The 18,850-nt window shown below is 41.5% G+C and overlaps 1 protein-coding gene across 9 annotated transcripts in view; it reads right to left on the bottom strand.

Moving 5' to 3' along the window:
* The window catches only part of LOC135093526 (uncharacterized), a 39,319-nt gene extending 25,820 nt beyond the window's left edge, over positions 1-13,499 (bottom strand). For 2 of the 9 annotated variants that reach the window (XM_063992836.1, XM_063992843.1), the window contains exons 1-4: positions 13,089-13,499; positions 12,069-12,148; positions 10,419-10,530; positions 10,066-10,176 (exon numbers count right to left, since the gene is read on the bottom strand). The gene's annotated coding sequence lies outside the window, so the exon portion shown is untranslated. The remainder of the gene's footprint in view (positions 1-10,065; positions 10,177-10,418; positions 10,531-12,068; positions 12,149-13,088) is intronic. The other 7 variants (XM_063992838.1, XM_063992844.1, XM_063992837.1 and 4 more) reach the window with 7 other exon arrangements.
* Positions 13,500-18,850: the final 5,351 nt, after the last annotated feature.

The following is an 18,850-nucleotide window of genomic DNA, read 5'->3' as shown; positions in this document are numbered from 1 at the left end:
CTATCGAGACAAGCAGGAGGTTTGTATCTCACAACAAAAGGGGGCAGTCACAGCCTGCCCTCTAAAGACAACTCTCTTCCACAAAGAACTACAAGCAGGAGGTTTTAAAAACAAAGTTTCTCTCTCTCTCTCTCTCTCTCTCTCTCTCTCTCTCTCTCTCTCTCTCTCTCTCTCTCTCTCTCTCTCTTGTTCATTTCTATCTATCAGAGAAGAGGAGGAGGCAGCAGACACCTGCCGGAACGATAATTATTCCCAGTGAGATCTAAAGCACTATTCAGGGGGTGCTGTGAACTTATCATTAAACCCAGCTGTGACCTCACTGAACGTTTCCCTTTGTGTCTCACAACACAGGGGGGCAGTCACAGCCTGCCCTCTAAAGACAACTCTCTTCCACAAAAAACTACAAGCACCTAATAACACACACACACCCTTAACTCAAAAATTTTAAAATCATCATGGCGACTCCTACATCAGCCTCGGAGTCCCCATCTGGGGAGGGGACCATAAATGTCCCCAGGTCGGACTGCCTTTCTGTTGACGACCTTAAGTGTCTTGACACCCCCCCCCCAACTTTTTCTTCATTAACTTCTGCAACATTCGCGGTCTAAGATCTGATTTTCAATCTGTAGAACACCACCTCTCCTCTTTTAAACCTCATCTTCTTTTCCTTACTGAAACTCAGGTGTCTGAGGCAACTAGTAGCCCTAGATAGTAGCCCCTTTTCTGTTCCCTCCTACTTTCTCTATCCTCATTTTCGATCCAAAGCTGGATGCTGCGTTTATGTGTGCAAGGACTTTACCTGCTCTAGTGCCCTTGAATCTCTTGAATCTTCCGAATTTTCCACCATCTGGCTACGACTACAGAGTCACTCTCATACTAAATTTATCTGTGCTGTATACCTTTCACCTAACTCCCCTGACTATAAGAAATTCTTTGACTACTTAACTTCCAAAGTGGAGCACATTCTGACTCTCGTCCCTTTTGCAGAGATCTCCATTCTTGGAGACTTCAATGTTCACCACCAGCTTTGGCTTTCCTCTCCCTTCACTGACCATCCTGGTGAACTAGCCTACAACTTTGCTATCTTCCATGATCTAGAGCAATTAGTGCAACACCCTATTCGTATTCCTGACCGTCTTGGAGATACGCCCAACATTCTTGACCTTTTCCTGACTTCTAATCCTTCTGCTTATGCTGTCACCCTTTCTTCTCCGTTGGGCTCCTCCGATCACAATCTCATATCTTTATCTTGTCCTATCGCTCCAATCCCTCCTGAGGATCTCCCTAAGCGAAGGTGCCTCTGGCGTTTTGCCTCTGCTAGTTGGGGGACATGAGGAGGTATTTTCCTGATTCTCCTTGAAATGACTACTGCTTCCGTGTCAGAGACCTGTCTTTGTGTGCTGAGCGCATAACAGAAGTGATAGTGTCTGGCATGGAGGCGTACATTCCTCACTCTTTTTCTCGTCCTAAACCTTCTAAACCTTGGTTTAACGCAGCTTGTTCTCGTGCTATACATGATAGAGAGGTGGCCCACAAAAGGTACTTAAGCCTTCCATCGCCAGAATCTCATGCACTTTATATTTCTGCTCGGAACCATGCGAAGTCTGTTCTCCAAATAGCCAAAAACTCCTTCATTAACAGAAGATGTCAAAATCTTTCAAGATCTAACTCCCCTCGTGATTTCTGGCATTTAGCCAAAAAACATCTCCAATAACTTCTTTCCGTCCTCTGTTTTAATCAGATAGCACCACTGCTATCACATCTATTTCTAAAGCTGAACTCTTCGCTCAAACCTTTGCTAAAAACTCTATCTTGGACGATTCTGGGCTTGTTCGTCCCTCTCCTCCACCCTCTGACTACTTAATGCCACCTATTGAAATTCTTCGCAATGATGTTTTCCATGCCCTCGATGGCCTAAACCCTCGGAAGGCTTATGAACCTGATGGGGTCCCTCCTATTGTTCTCCGAAAGTGTGCCTCCGTGCTTGCACCTTGCCTAGTCAAAGTCTTTCAGCTCTATTTGTCAACATCTACCTTTCCTTCTTGCTGGAAGTTTGCCTACTTTCAACCTGTTCCTAAAAAGGGTGACCGTTCTAATCCCTCAAACTACCGTCCTATTGCTTTAATTTCCTGCCTATCTAAAGTTTTTGAATCTATCCTCAACAGGAAGATTCTTAAACATCTATCACTTCACAACCTTCTATCTGATCGCCAGTATGGGTTACGTCAAGGCCGCTCTACTGGTGATCTTCTGGCTTTCCTTACTGAGTCTTGGTCATCCTCTTTTAGAGATTTTGGTGAAACTTTTGCTGTTGCCTTGGACATATCAAAAGCTTTCTGTCCTGTCCTGTCATCCACTCTCTTCTTATTATTCATTAATGATCTTCTAAACCAAACTTCTTTTCCTATCCACTCCTACGCTGATGATACCACCCTGCACTTTTCCACGTCTTTTCATAGACGTCTAACCCTTCAGGAGGTAAACATATCACGCAGGGAAGCCACAGAACGCTTGACTTCTGATCTTTCTAAAATTTCTGATTGGGGCAGAGCAAACTTGGTATTGTTCAATGCCTCAAAAACTCAATTCCTCCATCTATCAACTCGACACAACCTTCCAGACAATTATCCCCTCTTTTTCACTTCAACTCAACTGTCCCCGTCATCTACACTGAGCATCCTCGGTTTGTCCTTTACTTATAATCTGAACTGGAAACTTCACATCTCATCTCTTGCTAAAACAGCTTCTATGAAGTTAGGTGTTCTGAGACGTCTCCGCCAGATTTTCTCATCCCCCTCACCTGCTAACTCTGTACAAGGGCCTTATCCGTCCATGTATGGAGTACTCGTATGCTTCACATGTCTGTGGGGGTTCCACTCATACTGCTCTTCTAGACAGAGTGGAATCAAAAGCTTTTCATCTCATCAACTCCTCTCCTCTAATTGACTGTCTTCAGCCTCTCTCTCTCATCGCCGCAATGTTGCATATCTAGCTGTCTTCTACCATAACGTTATTTTCATGCTAACTGCTCTTTTGATCTTGCTAACTGCATGCCTCCCCTCCTTCCGCGTCCTCGCTGCACAAGACTTTCTTCTTTCTCTCACTTCTATTCTGTCCACCTCTCTAACGCAAGAGTTAACCATTCTCAATCATTCATCCCTTTCTCTGGTAAACTCTGGAACTCCCTGCCTGCTTCTGTATTTTCACCTTCCTATGACTTGAATTCCTTCAAGAGGGAGGTTTCACGACACTTATTCATCAATTTTTGACCACTGCTTTGATCCTTTTATGGGACTGGCATTTCAGTGGGCATATTTTTTTTATTAGATTTTTGTTGCCCTTGGCCAGTGTCCTTCCTACATAAAAAAAAAAGAAGTTTAAAACCCGCATCATTTGTGTGACGTTTTCATTATTATTATTATTTGTTATTATTATTATTATTATTTTTATTATTATTATTATTATTATTGGCAGTAGTAGTAGTAGTAGTTATCATCATCATCATCATCATTCTTTCTCTCATAATATACAGTAAGTTGTAGATGACACAGTATTGCACACATGAAATCCTGTACTGGGTTCATGAATTTGCACACAAGTGATTTATGCTAAAATAATATCAATATCATAATGTAAAAGAATCAACTAGATATGTTTTCTCTAAATACTTGGAAAATTATTTATACCTAATTGCATTTAAAAACGTTGTCCTATTAAGAATAAAAATGTGAAAGTTGTTGTTGTTAAAAGAGTTGAAATATGTAGTTTGTGTTAAAGGTGCCTGGTGTTTCAATAAAAGCAAGACACAGTGATGACTAATATCGTGGTTACTCACACGAAATGAACATTTCTTTATCTTTCCATACCACTTACATATGTACTCTCAAAAACCTTGAAAATATTACTAGAAAATGTCACTCCATTATTCCAGAATTGTAGTCCATAATCTGGTACACAGTATGACTTTAAATAAATATAACATTGTTCCAACATTTGTCCTTCAACTTCATGAATACTGAACTAAATTTACCATAAAAAGTCAAGAGTGAGCCAGTGTGCCAGATATTTCTGGCAATTCACAGTTTCATATAGTCTGATTACACTACTGTCGTTAGTTGTAATTTTAGTCTTACTGTGAAAAACAATGCACTTTGATTAAGAGGTATCATGGCCACTCCATCCTTAAGTTTCTTAATAAACATTTTTAATGACCGAGGCGAGGTTTTCATGTCAAACTTGTCCAGCGTCACACCTCTTACTCTGTCTTCAAGTGTCTGTAATATCGAATCAAGGTCACCCCATGTATCACACAACACAACAATGTCAGCTGCATATGTAATTATATTTATTCTTAATGTACCCAGTCAGCATCCGATATTCATTTTGAAAATAGTTTTAATCACATCATCAACATACAACTTAAACAAAATCGGAGACATAATTTCTCTTTGCCGCACACCTGCATTAATGTAGAAATAATTTCCCTTCTTTCCATTATATCCCATTCTTGCCTTCTGGTTCCTCAGATGAGTGATGAGAGTCAATACAATATCAAGTGGAATATTTCTTTGTACCACCAGGTTACCTCAGAGATGTCATTAACTTTATGAAAGGCTTTGGAAAGATCTACAAAAGCACCAAATGCCTCACCATTTATTGTAGTATAAGGAATCACACAAATGCAACATTTGTTGACATATGTTCAGTAAAACCCAACTGCCTATAGAAAAGGGGTTCTTCTAAAATATCTAAAAAAAAAAAAAAGCCTCTAAAAAAAGTTTCAACAAAGAAGACAGCATGACTGGTGTGTAATTGGCAGGGTCAGCAGCATTACCCTTGACATCCTTCATGATAGGGTTAATATCACTTTTTACTAACTCCATAGCAATATAACAATGACTAAAACCATCATTCTTAAAAAAAAATAAAAACTTACACGCATTACAAAATGGTGTGGTGCATGGCTCAACAAGTGAGAGTGGCCACTTTTCATATCAAACTTCTCTTTTTCATTGCATGCAGCTTTCAGTTTATTTAAAAGCCATTCCTCATCTTTCTTATCTGTTGTACAGTCACTGTTACCACCATTCATAAATATCTTACTAAACACTTCAATAACATCATTAATATAATTTTCACCGTCAATAACACCAGACCACTTTGTTTTATCAGACTGTTGCTTAGCCTCTTTCAAAAATTCTTTCATATACTTGTTACCACCAATTATCATATCAATCTCCTCAATTTGTGCAAGATGGTCAGCTTTCTGGCAACCAGCACTACACCATATAGGTGCCTCGCAGGGCATAATGCCTCGTGTATTACCAATAATATCTTGAAATGCATCTGAAAAATCACGGAGGGTTTTTTTTTTTCATTGGATAAAACAGTTATCTCCATTTTCAATTTTGATAGTGCTACAGCCATTGTTAGACACCCAAGTGAACGTTTCCTATCATTGGTAAATGATCGGATCCGACAAGTTGATAAAGAAATTTAACATGGTTGACACAGACATGCTTTGAGCTTCCTCCTACATTATGATCTAACCACTTACAGTAGCAGTTATTGTAAGGTATAAAAAGAAAAGTGTTATCGTCCATCACGTTAAAATCCAGACAACACAAACAATTTCTCTCACAAAAGCTCACCAAGTTGTTCCAGGCTCTGCTCATAAAAGGATCTGCATCAAAACCACCTAAAATAAAAATGAAATTTAAATCATGATCGATTAAAACAATTAAAATATTCCAAGGCAAACCATCTGTGAAGATATTCTTCAAGTGTCTTCCTTTCTCATGTTACACTCCTCATATATACATTTATTATAAGAATGTTCAAATAACTCACTGGTAATTGCAAAGCAATATAATCTTTCTCAAACAGAAACACCTTTACCTTAAATGTCAAATTTTTCTTTCATATACATGCCAGTCCACCTTCACACCTCCCTACATTGGATACAAGAGCCTTTCCAGAGTAGGCAGCTTGCACACTTACACTCGTATTTCTCATTGAAAAAAATCTGTCACCAAGTCTGTCCTCTAAAGCAAGTCTCTTGTAGAAAAATGAATTCATACCGAAAACCAGTTAAAGTGCAAATGACAATATATATATATATATATATATATATATATATATATATATATATATATATATATATATATATATATATATATATATATATATATATATATATATATATAATTCAGACTTTTTAAGTCTGAATTATGGCCGGAGGATGTCATAATAGATAAATATTTTAACAGAAACTCAAAAACAAGAAAACGAGCCACCTCCTCCTCAAGAACAGCCCCGAAATCAAGAGAGAAGATACGCAGAAGTCACATGTCGTATATAGATTTACTTGCAAACAGGGAAACTGCGAAGGCCTACCATCATCTTACATCGGCATGACTACTACAAAACACTCTCGACGGTTAACAATACACTTAGCAGCAGGCGCCCCTAAAAAAACATCTAATGGAAGAACATGGCATCGCTATTACAAGAAAAACCCTAGAAGAAAGCACAGAAATAATCGATGGATGCAACGATGGACGACGCCTAAGCATCTTAGAAGCCCTTCACATAAAAGAAAATAATCTGAAGTTAAACACTCAGTCAGAAGACCTTCAAGCCCTACCAAGCATGAAGAAATCAAGAAAGATATACGAAGCGGCACCTCATCGAGCCACGCGACAAAGCAGCCAATCAGCGGCTCCGCCCATAGTGCGTAGCTCGTTCTGATCCCGAGCGGGCAGCATATAAGGCGCGCATCCTCTCTGTTCCCCCCTGTCTGCAGTGACCAGGATTCGCTTGTACACACCCCCACAGTGCCCAGGATTATACCCAAACCTCGCAGGGAGTGCAAGTGAAGTTCCCCAGTGCTCCCGCCCTTTAGCAAGTGTTCCAAGACTTTCATCACGGTGCCCAGGATTACATACCCCCCCTCTGTGCAAGTGTGAAGTGGAAGTGTGCAGTGACCCAGTGCTATGTCGGAGTAGTAGCTGCCCTCTTAATGCTCCGGTGACATTCCCCAGTGTCCGCAGTGTCCCCAACCATGGGGCGTGTCAAAATAAATCAGCCCCGGCCTAAGGAGCTCGCCTCCTGCAGCTTATTGCCCCAACGGTGCGAGTTACTCGTCTCATCCCCACTACTGATTCTGTGGTTGTCCTAACGGCCACAGACAAGGACACGGACGCTATCTTTCAAGAGGATGTGCTGCAGAAACTCTCTTCTGAAAACTTCACGGCCATTCTTCCCCCGGACCTAAAAGCTCAGAGGACTGTCCTATGCTTCCGACTGGACGACCTTGTCTACCAGTATGAGGCATGTGAGATGAAAAAAGAAGTGGAACGCGTGCAGACCTGGGCGAAATTACAGGACGTCTACAAATTCTCTAGGTCCAACACTGTTTAGTTCACCTTCCAGTCAAGCGAAATGGCACGTAGGGCACGCTCAGAAGGCCTTCTCCTCTTCTCCATATCAGTTCCTCCCCATCAGATAAAGGAGGAGACGTACATCCCTCTCCTCACTTGTAACACCTGTTATGCCATAGAAGACCACTCGACAAAGCAATGCCCCTGCTCTGAGTGTGGCAGTAATGGCCACACCTTCAGAGAATGCTCCTCTCCAATCAAACAGTGCCTTCACTGCGGCCAGGCTCATAGCTGCATGGCCATGCACCGTCCAGCCAGGAAGAAGGCCTACAAAGAAAAGGAGGAGCGTCTGCGTACGGAATCTACAAGGAGCACCTCCATCTCGTACGCCCAGGCAGCTTCTCCTCCAGCCTCCGAAAGTACATAGAGACTGAACCTTACAGGCCTTGTGTGCGTCATGCACGCCCACATGGTGAACTGTGCCGCACCGGGTTCCTTCCAGACCACGCCCTCAGCTAGTCTGGCAATGAACGGTCTCCCTGACATCAAGCTGCCGCCCAACCCTCCCTCCCAGGCCATCATCAGGGCTATAACGGGTAAAATGAGCCCTGTCCAGGACCCCAGGAAGGACCTGCTCCCTCCCAGCCTGGGCAGGACTCATCTCCCCTGGCCACCGATGGGGAAGGGTACTCATCCCCATCGGAAGAAGAAGAGTAAGACCCAGAAGCAGAGGAAGTGGATGTGGAGAATGCCCCCTCTGTCACCGCGCACACACAGTCCAAAAGGACTTCCTCCTCCCCCCACTCTCCACGACGTCAGGACCCTCCAAGACCCTCAAAATCCGAGCTTCACTCCGAACGTTCCCAGCATGCAGGACCCCCACCTGAACAGCGGACCCGGACTTCTCGCCAGAGGAAGCAGGTTCGCCCCAAGACAGGTCGATGACTCGACTTAAGGTAATCCAGCACAACGTACTAGCCTGGGACGGACGTAAGTACGACCTAAACAATACTTACAGACAATTTGACCCTGACATAATTTTAGTAAACAGCCACGGACTAACTCATGACAAGAGATTAAAAATTCCAGGATACAGGACTATCCAACGTAACTCCGCCAACGAACCAAGCGATGGTGTAGCTATTGCCTTAAGAAATAGCCTGATGTATACTAGACTAGAGAACGACTTCATATCAGAGATACTAGCCATTGACATTGAGGCAGAAGACGGCCCCTTGACCATTGCCACCTCCTACCTTCCCCCTAGACGTCCTTTTTTACCTCATCCTGACTTTCTCCGCCCCTTCAGACGGCATTCCCCCGTGTTCTTCGCGGAGGACCTAAACGCCAGACACCCAACACTAGGATACTCCACAACCAATACTGTAGGACGTGACTTAGACAACCTTCTCCAACTACAGACAGTAAAGCACATCGGACCTTTCTTCCCCACCTTCTTTGGCCCAGTCTCTTCCTCCTCACCCGACATTGTGCTCATCAACCCCTTCAACCCTTTTGCTCATTCCATCCGCCCTGGACCCCTCACTTCCAGTAATCACCTTCCTATGATCATTGACATCTGTTCTTCACCCATTCTCATCCCCATCTCCCCTACTCCCCTACTTCACTCAGCTAACTGGAACAATTTCAAAGAAGACGGACAGCTAGACATGACTTCACAGCACGACATCTCCCATGCCAGACTAGAAGACATTGATAGCGCCCTTGATGACTGGATGCAGACCGCTGGGACAGTAGTTGACAAACACATACCCAAGACTTCACATAGAACCATCCCTTGCCCCAGACCCTCCAGGAGGACACAATTGACTCGCATTCAGTTCCAGGCATTACGTGACCACGCTAGAACTACAGGGTGGACATACGACAATTACAGACGATACAGACAGTTAAGACAGTCACTAACGGACTAACCTTTCCCTCTCTCCATCGGGGTCCTCCAGGGGAGTGTCCTCTCCCCAACACTGTACACCATTTACACCTGTGACTACCCAAGCTCTATGGCTGGGATCAACGTCCAGTATTCGGACAACGTCACGCAGCTCGTCTTCCATCCAGGTCGGTCATCCAGGATATTTAATTCCAGGACTGGGAGGGAAATCGCCAGAGTCAACGTATTCGAGGAGGAATGGAGGATCAAGACGAACCTCAATAAGTTCACGGTCGTCCCCCTGGCCACCCAAAATCCAGCACCCCTGCTGGTCAACGAAGCCCCGGTCGACTTCAGCCCACGTGGGAGGCTCCTGGGACTACAAATCTCAGGACGTGGATATACCTCCCACGTGACGAACCGGGTCCAGCAAGCCAGGAGGACCTTGGGAGCCCTGTACCGCTTCCGAGACCCGGAATTGTATCAGTTAGATGTTGTAATGTTATTCAGTGAAGGAACCAGTTCTGCGGAGTTGGGATCCCTTTACTGATTCAACCTGTTAACATCCAAACAATCAATTTTCCCCTCAAAATTTAAGATGAAACGTCCAACCCATGAAATCACATCACAGTAAGAAAATATAGAATACATCATTCAATAACCAAACCAGGAAATCACATCACAATAAGAAAATACAGAATATATCAGTCAATAACTAAGTGTATGAATCAACCATAAACTTTAGCTGAACTCAATACATGAAAATAGGTGCACGAAAACAGTCAAACTCACAACATTGCCGCACCGTCTCTTGACACAACACACCAATAACATCAGTCAGTCAGCACAGGTCCCACACTGACAAACACATGGAGACAGGGCACCAGCCACTTCACCACACTGCTGAAATGTATATTATAGTCCTAATAACTACATACAAATGATGTACCGTCTCACCACAGGTATGGAACTGACGCAAAATTCTCCACCGGGACCCCCGCCATGTTTCATTTATCTCACCCTGTCATCGCTGGAATAATCACTAATACCAACACAAATTAACCCTGCTACTGACCCAAACCTGAATATCGTTGCATAAAGAGTCAAAAGAGATATTTAACACAAAATACAGGTCCTGGACATACCTCTGACACGTCTGCACGCTGCCTGAGCTGGGTTCCTCTGAGACCCGGAAACAACAACGTCACGTTGTCAGTCACTGCCTCAGTCCGGCTAAAGTAACACAACCCTACAACCCTATTAAAGATTAAACATAAACATGTACGAACATTTATGCACTGAATCCCTAAATTTCCCTGCCTAATGCATTTCATGTAATTCAATAGTCCAACATAATTACCAAGATAGACAAAGTTATAACTTAAACACCACAGTACAACCCATAAATAAACCACGCCCAGATGGTTCACTTATTCAGTAACGCTTACATATTACATATCACATATTGCATACAACACAGACCTTACATAGAAATAAATTTCTAATATATTGTGATTTTTACTATAATTACAATACACTACAATGCACTACATTTTTTTTACACTTGGAGGAGAACAGCCGAGGCCACAAAAACCGGAAAATGGCCGTTAATGTTCTGTTGTTATAGAAATAACGCTAACACTGAAATTCAAGTTTAATAACGATTTCTTAATGCAAAGTCATAGGTGAAAAAAAAAAAAACAGGTTCCATAGTTACCTATTAAAAGATATGAATAAGTGAAGGCATTCGTAAGACACATATCTATAAACAAGCATTACTAACTGTGAAATTCAATAACGTTTTAATGCAGCAAACATTTATATTATTATAGGAAATTTATCACGAGAATGAATTTAGAGCCAACTTTCACTTCATCAGCCTCATTGTACAAAGTGCAAAACACCTAAAGCGAAATTCACCAAATTTCTTATTCTTTTCGATCTCTCTAGGTTATTAATGAATTGTTGTCTAATGGAAATAATTTATATTGGGGATCTGTATCTTGTCCCAGGCTTTCTGCCTCCATTATCGTGACCTTTGGCATTATCATTATTCTCATCGTCGCTGTTACAAGTTACGTTCCTGGTCTTTATCCCTCTGACTTTTGTGGTTTCGTCTCAGGCTTAATTAAGTGACCAGCTGCCTAAAGCCCTAGGTAAGTTTAGGGTATAACTTTCAAAGTAACCACTCTGACTACAAAACGCGCAATAGAATATTTCAAGGAGTTAAGTGCCAATAGCTACAATTTAGCTTACAAGTCTTACTCAAATTACTATATTACCATTACCTATTATCCAATGGCTTATATCGTGACGTCAATAATCTTCATTATTATCGCTATTCTCGTTGTAATCATTCTCATATGCACTTGATCTGCACCCTGTGCAAAACAAGTCACGTCACCAATTGTGAAGGGATGTCACCACGAAGTAAACAAATCTACCAAAATGGTTGCTGTTCTCGTTACCATCGCTGCCGTTACATGACATCCGTACAGAGGCGGTGTTCACTTCCTTGATAATGAAACACGAGGCCAAACAGCAGAGGTCACTGGCTGATCCGTCATCCCTGTCAGACCATCCGGTGACCCGCGCTGACCTTTCTCAATCCATGGTAGATCCCCACGCTAAATGTAGTTGTTATACTTCAAGTAAAGTGGGTGTATGCACACACACACACACACACACACACACACACACACACACGGATGTGAAGAAATGCACATCATATTTTCTGAACTCATTTCAAACTTTCATTTACTGGCAAAGCCAAGCCAGTCAGGGCCAAAACTTACTTTTTCTAATAAACTTGGTCTTCCGGGGCAGGTTGGGCTGAGACCTCACCAGACTCCTAAAGCAGTACTTCGCTGCCAATCTAAAAAAGGCGGATTGGGAACAATAGCAGAAATATATGTTCTTTGAATTAACAACGATTATTCAGAGCTGAGTGACCGAACGCTTCCATAACATAGCAAGTCATCACAAGACAGGTGGGTATGTGAGACTGTCTCGTGGATTTTTTTTGATAGCATCAGAAAACGTCGTGTAATATTAAGGTGTAACTTCAGGGGTACATTTGCACACTAAACTAGCTTACATTCAGGTAATGTGCTACATTCAAGTCAGACTACACACACACACACACACACACACACACATACACACGCAGTTGGTAGCGCAGTGGTTAGCACGTCTGATTCATACTCGGGAGGACTCGGGTTCGAATCCCGGGTAAGGTCAGAAGTCTTTGGGTGAACTTCTTTGCAGTGTAGCCCCTGTTCACCTGGCAGTGATTAGGTACCTGGTGTAAATCGAAATTAATGATCCGCAGCTAGGTAGGATAAACAAACTCTAAATAGAAAAATACACAAGGGTGACCTGACTATCCCGGGCCTAGTCTACCAGGTTGACTGGCGCCATCTGGCACCCAAAGTATCAACTTGTAAGATACTTCCTTAAGGTTAAATGTGTATGTATATTACTGTATAAGTACGCAATATGTGGATGTTCAGCTATAAGGCTGCAAGATTAATAAACCGGATATTGTTATTATTAATTATAATTATCATTATTATTATTTATAATTATTACTATTACACACACACACACACACACACACACACACTTCCGAACTCATGCCATGTTTCTCCCTATTTAAAGATCATAAGAACATAAGGAAAGCTGCAAGAAGTTAGTAGACCTATACGTGACACCCTCTGCTAGACAAGAAGGAAAGAAAAAAAAAACATACCTATCTATACCCAGTTTGTAGCCACTTATTCTTATCAACTATACAATGGATTTCAAATACTTACTCTCAATGCTGACGATACGAAATTTCTGTGTCAAAAGTCCTTCACAGGCACCAGCGCGCCCTGCATCACTCCGCCTCACGCACCACCCCAGTAAAGACTGGCCAGGGTCACCACTCACCACTGCCACGCACCATTTCTCATCCTCGCTGGTCTGTTGCTCGTACATGCCACCAATATATTATTTTCTTCGATCAACAACTTAAATTTCTATGATTTAGGAGCATCTTCTTGTAGCTATCTTATCATATGATTACTTAGTGCAGCGCAAGGTGGCTTTAGTACCAGGTGGATATCACATAAACCATCTTTATTTAGTTGGTGAAACTTATCGTGATGGCAAGCCTTACTGAATGCGCACATGCCTCGTCAGACTTAGTAATCGAGTTTGGTCACTGCTATCCGTTTTCAATATAAACACATCCAGGCTTATAAACAACTGGTGCCCATAATCTACTGTTGCAGAACAGAGAATATCATAGTCAGGTCCTAATTTCTAGTCCATCTGAATCAACCAGGAGAGAAGGGAGGAAGGGATGAGGGTGGGGGTCATTTCAGGGTTAACAAAGCGTCAGTAGCTCCAACTAGCTCGTTGTGCGGTCTCGAATCCTCAAAAGTATTCGCTTCATATCTTGTTTCCTTCGTACAACTTTTCATTATTATTAAGGCAAGAATTTAAATATGTTGAAACTAGTGGTGTATCTGCAAATTATACACAGGCATCTGTAAAACAAGGGTGAAATTATAATTATCGTATGTTACTGTAACGAGACAGATATGAAGCACTTAATATAAAAGAAAACGATTCTTGTGTGTGTGTGTGTGTGTGTGTGTGTGTGTGTGTGTGTCCACCCTCGTTGCGTGTTAGCAATTAAATACTCATTTGTAACATGATATATATACTTCATATTTGTCAAGATATTGTAACATTGTAAACAGTAAAGGTTTAGCAGAAAATGGATTGATCCGATATTAAAATTGTGGCATGAATTTAACTGACTCGTACGATATTTCCTTCACTCTCTACAGTGTCCTCCACACACACACACACACACACACACACACACATAAAGTTGAGGATTACAAACTTAATTTACTTCAAAACAACATACTGACCAATACTGATCTAAAATCCAAGCAAAGTAAAATATCCCGAACAGAACCTCTTCACAAGGGAATGTGAAAAAAAAAAAAAAAAAAAAAAAGCGGAAAAGAGAGACTGCCGAAAGTTTAGTGAGGCGGTATAAAAGATCTGAGACGCTCTCCAAACATTCCAATTAGAGACGATGAAAGGGCAATCAGTGTTGGTGGCAAGTTTGATGCCGGGGAGCAAGTGCATCCTTAATTAACACGGTCGGAATATCACACGCACGAAAGAAGATTTTTATCAAAAGTTTTAATTTGTTCTGTTATTTCCAAAAGATCTCCAGTTTCAGCTTTCTCTTTTATTTCGGAAATCAATCTGCACATTATAAGTAAATCTGTTTCAAATATGAGCCACAAAATTAATTTACCCGTCGTGCACTGAATAAGATGGAGGCAAATATTGCGATGCCGTGATGCACAACTCTTTCAATTTTACCTTTTTGACAGCCGAATGTATAGCTATTTATTTTTTTCTTTGCATTTGCCGGTCTTCTTCAAACACACATATAAAATGATAACAACAGCAACAACACATTTTTCTATCCTCAATATAATAAAAATAAAAAAACACTGGAAGGGCAGCATTTCGATTACAACGTAAAGGAAACTCAATTAGCCGCCACGCATAAGTAACCCTTGCCCTGAAGACCAGCGGGCCATAACACAATTAGCTCACTAATGATTCTCACTAGACAATGGCAGATGATATGAGTGTATTAAGAGTTCTCTTCATTTAATTAATTGATTAGAATGATCCAGACAGCTGCCTAGACGTTCAACCAAATGCACACTGCCCTAACGTTACTCTTTACTCGCCTGAAAATCAGCGTCTCATTTTTCACTTATACTCGTGTATTCCTTATTATTATATTCGGGCCAGGAAAAATGTACAATGTAGGAAATAAAGCCGAGAGTTAACAGAGGTAGTTTTTATCTTTTAGAGTCTTTTTTTATCTTTTTATGTAGGAGGGGCACCGGCTAAGGATAACAAATCTGCAATAAATATAAAAGGCCCACCAAGGTGCCGGTCCCCAAACAGATTCGAAAGCGGTAGTCAAAAAATTGATGGATAAGTGTCTTAAAACCTCCCTCTTGAAAGAGTTCAAGTCATAGGAAGGTGGAAATACAAAAGCAGGCAGGGAGTTCCTGAGTTTACCAGAGAAAGGGATGAATGATTGAAAATACTAGTTAATTCTTGCATTAGAGAGGTGGACAGAATAGGCATGAAAGAAAGAAGAAAGTCTTGTGCAGCGAGGCCACGGAAAGAGGGGAGGCATGCAGTTAGCATGATCAGAAGAGCAGTTGGCATGAAAATAGCGGTAGAAGACAGCTAGAGATGCAACATTGCGGCGATGAGAGAGAGGCTAAAGACAGTCAGTTAGAGGAGAGGAATTGCTAAGATGAAAAGCTTTTGATTCCACCCTGTCTAAAATAGCGGTATGAGAGGAACCGCACCCCCCAATATATGTAAAGCATATTTCATACATGAACGGATAAGGCCTTTGTACAGAGTTAGCACCTCGGGAGATGAGAAGAACTGGCGGGGATATCTCAGAACACCTAACTTCAGAGAAGCTGTTTTAGCTAGAGATGAGATGTGAAGTTCCCAGTTCAGATTATAAGTAAAGGACAGACCGAGGATGTTCAGTGTAGAAGAGGGGGACAGTTGAATGTCACTGAAGAAGAGGAGATAGTTGTCTGGAAGGTTGTGTCGAGTTGATAAATGGAGGAATTAAGTTTTTGAGGCACTGAACAATACTAAGTTTGCTCTGCCCCAATCAGAAATATTAGAGATATCAGAAGGCAGGCGTTCTGTGGCTTCCCTGCAAGAATTACTTACTTCTTGAAGCAGTAGTAGTAGTAGTAGTAGTGGTAGTAGTAGTAGTAGTAGTAGTAGCAGAAGCAACAGCAGCAACATTAGTAGTAGTAGTAGTAGTAGTAGTAGTAGTAGTAGTAGTAGTAGTAGTAGTAGTAGTAGCAGTAGTACATAAGAACATACGAACATAAGAGAACAAGGGAAACTGCAAGAAGCCAACAGGACTGCACGTAACAGTCACACTATAAAACATACATACAGTATCTACTTATTTTCGTGTATCATCATTATTCATACATTCCTGTAATTTTCTGAAGCTTAGTACCAACAGTTTAATTCAATTTAATTAACAGATTAATGAGCCCATTCCATTCATCTACCACTCTATTCCAGAACTAATTCCTTCCTCTCGTTTTGTTAAACCTAACTTATTTTCAAGTTTGAATCCGTTATTTCTTGTTCGTAGTAGTAGTAGTAGTAGTAGTAGTAGTAGTAGCTACGGTAATAACACTCACGAAAATTATAACTACTAATATGAATGATAATGACATTAAACACTCACGTGTAATGTGCTGCACTGAAATATATTTTTAGCCAAGTTACTACTACTACTACAGATTGCATGCATAGACTATAATGTATGACTATAATGACAAAACTGCGTATCGAGTGACATTATATACGAATATTGAACGTGCTTTGTTATCAGGAATGATGAAATTATGAAAAACTTTACACAGATCTTATTGGTTCATTATAGACTCTGTAAACTGAAGGTAATGTAGGTAATGTTAAAAAAAAAAAAATTCAAATGAATAGATGAATGAATGAATAAATAAATAAATAAATAAATAACAAATAGATAAATAAATAAATAAACAGATGAATGAATAAACTAGGACTGTGACAGACCATAAGAATTTATTTATTTATTTATCTATTTTCCACAAGAGAGGCTTAACTCAACTTTCCTTTGTTGCTTTTCATGTGTGTACAAGAAAGGCAATTTTCCCTCATTAGCCGCGAGGTTCATGGTACAAATACTGCTTTGTTCGGTAATCATTAAGCACATTGTTACAAACTCTTCCTTATTATCGTCACCATCTTTAAATAACAGCTTATGAGAAAAACAACAAACAAAAGACAATGTTATAATGAAATGTGGAAAAAAAAATAATAGGCAGACATTTCTGAAATTAATTTAGCCATCCCTATTGAAACCATTTTCTACTTAGCTTTGTTAATGAACGACAATGGCTCTTTAAGCTTTTTTTTTCTATTAGCCAACCTCTCACACACGCGGATACATAATCTCGTACTACATCTCACATATTAATATCGAACCATGAAAAAAATCTCGAGGTATACGACACATTCTCGCAAGATGGAGCAAGCACCCACCAGCCACACGAGCCACACCACAATGCACAGGCGCCTTGAGACACCCGCCATCCAGGGGCGGGCAGGCGCTCATAGGCGGCAAATTCCGTTTTCTATGACGCCAAATATCCTGAGTATGCAGCAATTTTTAGCCTCCGGTGTCCAGGAAATTGACCTTTACACACACTGTTGCTCCCTCCTCGCCATGAAAATTCTCGCAAATGGGTTATATCTTGTGATGTCAATCCCGGGAAGGGATTGTGTGAGGGGGAAGAAGGGCCAGCGAGCAGCAACGGTGGAGAGAAATGGTAAGAACACAAATAGCCTCTGCAGGGAGCCAGGACTGGCCGCCTTGACATGTTGTGGCTGATTTGAAAGAATGGCACCGCGGGAGAGGACTTGACCACGCTGAGGGGACACGAGACACTGGGCCGCATAGGTTAACGATTTTCAAGCTACAAAGATTCCCCTTAAATTGTTCCACTTTTTCGCAACATACAGTGGCGGTGTCACTGGCTGGATTAAAGTATCAGGAAAAGGTAGCAGGAAGGGTGGATATCCTAGCATCTAAAGGGAGGTGGAGACGAAGAAGAGGGAATGTGTGCTCTGAGAGTAGGTGAAAGATAAAGTGAAATGTACCGTGATGCTTGTGCTTTGTAGATGACGAAAAGAGACACGAAAAGAAAACGATCACAGGACGAAACTACGAGTAAGGAAAGGAAAGGGATAAAGGAAGAGAACGTGCCTCAATAATCCATGAAAATGTAGAGGGGAGACCTGACGAGGATTTGTGTGTGTGTGTGTGTGTGTGTGTGTGTGTGTGTGTGTGTTTGTGTGTGTGTGTGTGTGTGTGTGTGTGTGTGTGATAATGATAAATAATAATAAACGGTTTATTCTTTAGGCAGTTAACAAACTGAAAATGTACAGAGGAAGTGGGGAAATACTTACCATTTATCCTAAAGCTAAGTCTAATCTAGAAGGGAAAGGTGTGCGTGTGTGTTCAGTAATGGCGCAGCAGCATAGAGATGATGTCCCTTCGACCTTGTGTCCTAGTTCGTGATGAGTTCGCTTCCCAGCTTAAATCCGCGCCCTCAAAGAGGAAATTATTCAAATTATGCAGTCAAGTATAACAGGAGGAAAGGCAGCAGTAGTAACAGCGCCAGTAACCTTGATGAGAAATCTCTCTCTCTCTCTCTCTCTCTCTCTCTCTCTCTCTCTCTCTCTCTCTCTCTCTCTCTCCACCAGAATATACAGCTTAACCTTTAGACATCCACATTATCCGGGGAAGCTGGTATCATGGCTGGTACCAGCTTGAACTTACTAGACGGCTAAGTAGCTTTGCTTGTGGTAGAGGTCAATATAAATGGTGCAGCATCGTATCTCAAAATATAAAATACGTAAGGCGGTGTGAAGAGTGTGGAAA

Source organism: Scylla paramamosain, chromosome 43 (genome assembly GCF_035594125.1).
Source record: "Scylla paramamosain isolate STU-SP2022 chromosome 43, ASM3559412v1, whole genome shotgun sequence".
In the NCBI taxonomy this organism is placed as follows: Eukaryota; Metazoa; Arthropoda; class Malacostraca; order Decapoda; family Portunidae; genus Scylla; species Scylla paramamosain.
This window is presented reverse-complemented; position numbering and strand designations above follow the sequence as displayed.